This window comes from Zingiber officinale, chromosome 6B (genome assembly GCF_018446385.1).
Source record: "Zingiber officinale cultivar Zhangliang chromosome 6B, Zo_v1.1, whole genome shotgun sequence".
In the NCBI taxonomy this organism is placed as follows: domain Eukaryota; kingdom Viridiplantae; phylum Streptophyta; class Magnoliopsida; order Zingiberales; family Zingiberaceae; genus Zingiber; species Zingiber officinale.
Window position 1 is genome coordinate 62,415,350 of NC_055996.1, and position 6,075 is coordinate 62,421,424.

The window sequence follows — 6,075 nt, forward strand, 5'->3', positions numbered from 1 at the left end:
TACAAGAAAATAGCAAAAACTAGTACTAAAATCATGTAGGAGATGAGTAAGGGTGGTTTAGAGTATACCTAGGAGGCATTGCTAGGAGTAGAGGAGGAAGAGTTGGGAAGGCGCCTTGGTTTGGGGAGAAATCGCATGGGAAACTCGTGTGAAGCTTCGACAGAAAACGAACAGAAGGCTTTCTGTTCGTGGCAATATCATGGGTTGAAGGTGCCTTAAATGTTGTTTAAGGCGCCTTATAGGTGTTGTTGGTCCGAGGAGCCTTAGATTAAGTCGGCAGGACTTTTCCCGCCGCTGTTTAGGGCGCCTCCCTTATGTGGGAGGCGCCTCTGAGAGGTGCCACGTGTATTTTTTTTTAAAATTTAAAGTTAAAAATCTTTAGATTAATTTATTTGTGAATAAGTTAAAAATTATTAATTTGATTTATGCTTTTAAATTTTGAAGAAATTATTTAAGTTAATTAGATTTGAAAAATATATAAGTTAATTAAATTTGAAAAATATTTAAGTTAATTAATTTGAAAAATATTTAAGTTAAGTAAATTTGCAACATATTTAAGTTAATTAAATTTGCAAAATATTTAAGTTAATTAAATTTGAAAAATATTTAAGTTAATTAATTTGCAAAATATTTAACTTAATTAAATTTGTAAAATATTTAAGTTAATTAATTTGAAAAATATTTAAGTTAATTAAATTTGAAAAATATTTAATTTAATTAATTTGAAAAATATTTTAATTTAATTTGGAAAAATACTTTAAGTTAAAAATTTTAAATTAATTTTGAAAAATGTTTTAATTTAATTTTGAAAAATACTTTAAGTTAATTAACTTTTGAAAACATTAAGTTAATTAAGTTTGAAAAATAGTTAAGTTAATTAAATTTTGAAAAATAATTAAAAAATTTAATTTAATTTTAATTTAATTTAATTTCGAATTTTGATTTAGTTCAATTTTGAAAATTTATTTAATTTCAAATTTTAATTTAATTTTGTATTTTAATTTTAATTTCGAATTTGAATTTTGAATTTGAATTTCTTTTAATTTTTGGTCCTTAGTCATCTCACCCGATTTAAGTTTTCAATCAGGGAATCCTATAATTTTGTGAGATGAGTTAGGTTCAATTTTAGGGTTTTGTTTTAACTTTGTGTTAGATTCAGGTTTAGCTTTGGGTCCAACAAATAGACATTCTGAACAAAGTTCTAGGTTATGATGAGTCACAAGGACATCATTAAAGTAACCATGCCTTCGAGGTTTTCCAAATAGTCCTACCCATTGAACTTAGTACAAAACCTTGGTCTAACTGGTTAGGATCCATAAAGGGTAGCTTCGGTCAGTTTCACTTAGCCAAACGCACTAGCTCGAAGCCATATCTTCCTATACATGCGATGACTAAGCTTCCCCAACGTACTATCATCTAATACTTCACTAGTATCATGAGTCAAGTTAAATTTATCCCTTTTTATTCTAACCTTAATTACCCTACCGAGTAATCTACTCTTGGTTACCCTTGTCGGGTAGATTAAGTTTTAAAGGTGTCAATTAATCTGGAGCATGCCCTTGGATTTTAAAGATTTTATAAGAATTTAATTTATAAAGTTGATTTAAATTTTGAATTAATCTGAATTTTTAATTTGAATTTTATTTAATTTGATTTTGATTTAATTTGAATTTTAAATTGAATTTAAATTTAAATTGAATTTTAATTTTAATTTTAATTTGAATTTTAAATTAAAATTTAATTTTAATTTGATTTTTAATTTAATTTGAATTTGATTTTAATTAAATTCTTTTTGTTAATATAGTTCTTCTACTAGCTCCCCCTGGATCGTAGCCTCGATATGGTCTATCGAGGTAATGTATTTGATCCTTGGGAATCCAATATTGACCAAGTCCAGCTTGATTGATCAGGTTGAACTTGGGTACCTATGCTTGGACTGATTTACTATTAGGCCTGCTTACTAAGGATAGATAAGATCTATATTTTCTTTTGGTTTTATATCCTAGCCCAGTTTTATTGTAAACGACTCTTTGTGTCCCAAGAATTAGGTTAAGGTTCTTGGAGCCCAAAGAGAACCGTTTTAAAGTTTTCTCCAAATCCTTGACCTGAGTTTTCAGACTAGAATTTTCTTCCTCAAGTTTTTGGACTTGAGTTGAACTTCCAGTCTGAACTTTGTTAGGCAAGGTCTTGGTGTTAGTCACTTCTTTAAGGACTGCTACTTTCTTTAGAAGTGACTTGACCCTAAGGTTTGATTTTGCTAATTTATGTAATAAATAATTAACTAAATTATTTAACCGAGGAATATTTACAGCGGTGTCAGGCCCTTCGGAAATGGATATGGATCCGTGGCTTCGTTCGGACTCGGCTTCCGATTCTCTCTCGCTCTCGGACACAATGATCTGGTCCCGGGCCATCAGTGCGAGGAGACTTGTCTGATCGAGTTCGTTGTCAGTATCTTCTTCTGAGGATTTGTCCCATGTTGCCTTCAGCACCTTCTTTTTCCTCTACTTCTTTGCATCCTTCTGATTTGGGCAATTGGCCTTGATGTGCCCTTTCTGGTTGCACCCATAGCAAGTTACCTCGAACTTGACTTTTGAGCTTGGTTGACTCTCCTTGGATTGGACTGCTTTCTTTAGGTCTCTCTTGTTGAAGCCCTTCTTCTTCTTGTAGAGCTTCTTCACAAGATTCACGAGTTCGGAGGTCAATTTATCGTCTTCATCGTCTGAGTCGGGTTCGTCTTCCGACTCCGGTTCAGTTCTTCGCAGTGATCTTGGTTCGCGTGTTCGACTGGTACCTGCAACCAAAGCAATACCCTTCTCGGTTAGCTGTGTAAAACACCGAAAAATGACGCATAATGATAAGGGAATTTTCTGAAATTTTTAGAAATTTTTCGGGAATTTTTCGAAGCTCGTATGGACGAGTTTACGGGGATAAAAACGGGGCCCAAGAAAGCTTGTTTGGGCTTCCCCATTTAAATGAGGAAATGTTTAATTTTTCCTTTTAATTTAGTTTTCTTTTTCTTATTTCTTTTTCCTCCGATCCTCTACTGTGTCGTTTCCCTCACCCGAGCCTACCTCCGTGCGCCGCTCTTCTTCCCCCGCCTAACCCGAGCCCTAACTACTCCTCGCCGGTTTCCTTTCTTCTTCCCGAGTCGCCCTGATCAAATTCTCCCCTTCATCGTCGGCACGAACCTTCTTCTCTCTCGTGCGTGGGATGCCACTTCTCCTCTGCCCTAGCTGTCGCGGTGAGGACTGAGCCGACCAATTGATCCACTGCCTTCGATCTCCCCTTTGTCGTCGCTACTCCGCCGTCGCCGTCCGTCCACGCGAGTAGCCGACCACCGTGCACTAGTCTTCCTTCTCACCGCTGGTTTCTTCCTCCTTCCTCGGCCATCACAACACGAACGCATCCCGACTCCACTGCAGTCGTGCGTGCCCAAGCATTGATCCTTCTCCGGGCATCTCTGCCTGAAGTTGCCATCTGGACCGGTGGTCCTTGCGAGTAGCCAACCCCATCGAACTCCTCTCGGCTGTCAAGCCGTCGACTACTGCTGAGGTCGGGTCCTAGTTGTGCCTTCTATTCTCGGCACACAACGCACCCGAATGTGTATACTGATTACATCATTGTTGGGGTCAACACTAGCCTTCTACCATCGCCGAAGAACTACCACCGCAGGAGATTAGGGGTAACGACTTTTCCCTATCTATGTTATTTCATGCAGATGATTTAAGCAAGTTGAAAGTGAATTTGGAGGTTTATGGGTGTATTAATTGTGGATTGAGGTGTTGATTTGAAGGGACAATGATTTCGCCCGCTCCGGTTATCATTATCAACAGTAAGAACCATTAGACAAAGTTCCCGACAGCAGGCTTTTCTGGTTGTGAGTCATCAGCGGAGTATCCTGCTACCGATGATCACATTGGAGCTTCGCTTAGTCTTGACCACTGTTACTGATGTGAGGATGCTCCGGTAGTGAGTCAGCATTAGGGTGCACTGCCATTGGGTGAGTTTTAGAGTTGATTTTATCCCTGCTTTGGATTTGGTAAATGATTCATGATGCTTAATAAATTTAGGTGTTAAGAGATAATGGATGGATTGAGTGACGATAAATGAAGTTTCCTAATTGAATTAGGAATTTGGTTTAGCTATTAGATACGTGTTGGTATAGCTAATTATACGTTAGATATACAGGACTTTGATTCAAGATGGGCGCCTCGACGTAGGATTTCTGGATACGATCTTCTTTTGAGGCGGGTACCTTGACTTATCTTTGATATAGTCTTGTTGATATGTTTAGTAGGTTATAACCTTTAGTAATGATTATATTCGTCTTTGCTTCGGTTGGCCATTACCTGATCTGTTATATGCTTATTTGCTCACATGTTATGCATTTTATGTTTGTACCCACATGATTGTATATACGCTCATATGGTAGTGACCTACCATGCCTTATTGTGCTCAGGACCTAGGTGTTTATATCCTACCTGACCTGTGTATTTTAGGACTTCAGATTTGACCATCGATACTAGGGTACACATTTTATATATATATGGATTGGTTCAGGATATTGCCATGCTTAGTGTCATGCATCATTCGCATGATTGCATGCTGCGCGATAGTCTGCTCCATTATTGTTGAGCACATCGCCAGTTTCATCACTGTCGGTGCTCCGTTGGTCCGCTCATGGGTAGCATGACACAGCGTGGTAGCACGTCAGTTTGCTCGGTGGTGCTCCGTTGGGACGATTATGGGTAGTGTACTGCAGCGTGGTAGCACGGCGAGATCCCTCCCCGTCATTGTGTACCGGGAGATGAGAGCATTGTACTCCCCCATTTATGATTTGGGATAGGAGGATAGGTGTACTCCGACAGCGTCCCGTCCACTCGGTCACTCATTAGGAGCAGTGACGTCAGAGTGCACGGTTGTCACAGCCCTACCCACTCGGTCTCACCATTGTGTGTGAGATGGCTGGCTGGCGTCAGGGGTGACCATGTCACTGGCATCATATGCATTGATGCATATACTGATTGTGATTGTTGCACTTATATGCTGCATTTGGATGGATGCATATGTTTGACATGCATACAGGATTTATGATACTCTCGGTTTGACGACCTGACTATTTTGATAGGAGGCCCTGGTGAGTACAGTTCTCTTCAGCCTATTCTATTGTGCATTTCCAGCTTTTGTCCAGGAGATTGTACTCCATAGTTATTACTGTCATTTATTTCTTACTATACAAGTCAACTGGTATCTGCTGAGTTGTTGAACTCACTCCCGTGAACACTATCTTTTTTTGGTACCAGGTCGTTATGGAGTCGCTTGGAGTATCCTGTCTACCGGTCCCCATGTGACATCAGAAGACTTACGATTTCCCTTTATGTTTTATTTGATTTATGTGTCAGTGTATTTAGCTTTGTGCTCCGATTTTGTTTCTGGAGTGTTGTTGTTGTTATGTGGTATTTTGTGTTGTTGTGTGGTGTAAGCCTAGCCGGCTAGCAGTGTTTTGTTTTGTTTTGTATAGGCTTGTCTTTATGTTTTTCCGCTGTGTTGGTTTTGATTACAACCGAGTGGGCTGATATAAATATATATATATAATTGCGTGGTTGTGTATATATTCCAGCCGCATGTGGCTGATGTATATATTTTTTTGTATTTATGATTCAGATTGTCACCGGTACAGGGGAGATGCTGTCGAAATTTTCTTCGGGCAGGGACTCCCCTGGGGCGTGACAATTTAGTGGTATTAGAGCACGGTTTACGAGTCTTATATCCCGTATTTCGGATTTCGTGTTTTAGTTTTCTCGATGTGACTTTTCGGGTTTTGGGACCTGGCAACAGCAGGATATCTCCAAGCTATAGGAGGTATGTTGGTATATTGTTATCATATACTTCTGTTAGTGTATGCATTGTTGACTATGATAGTCATGACATGTATTAGCACGTTGTATTTGGTATCTGTCTGATGTTGTAGTCCATATTACATGTGATGATTTAGCCACTAATAATGATCGACCCTATTAGAGATCAGGGATTACTGTTTCTGGTGATTTTTCTTATCATACACCAGTAGTT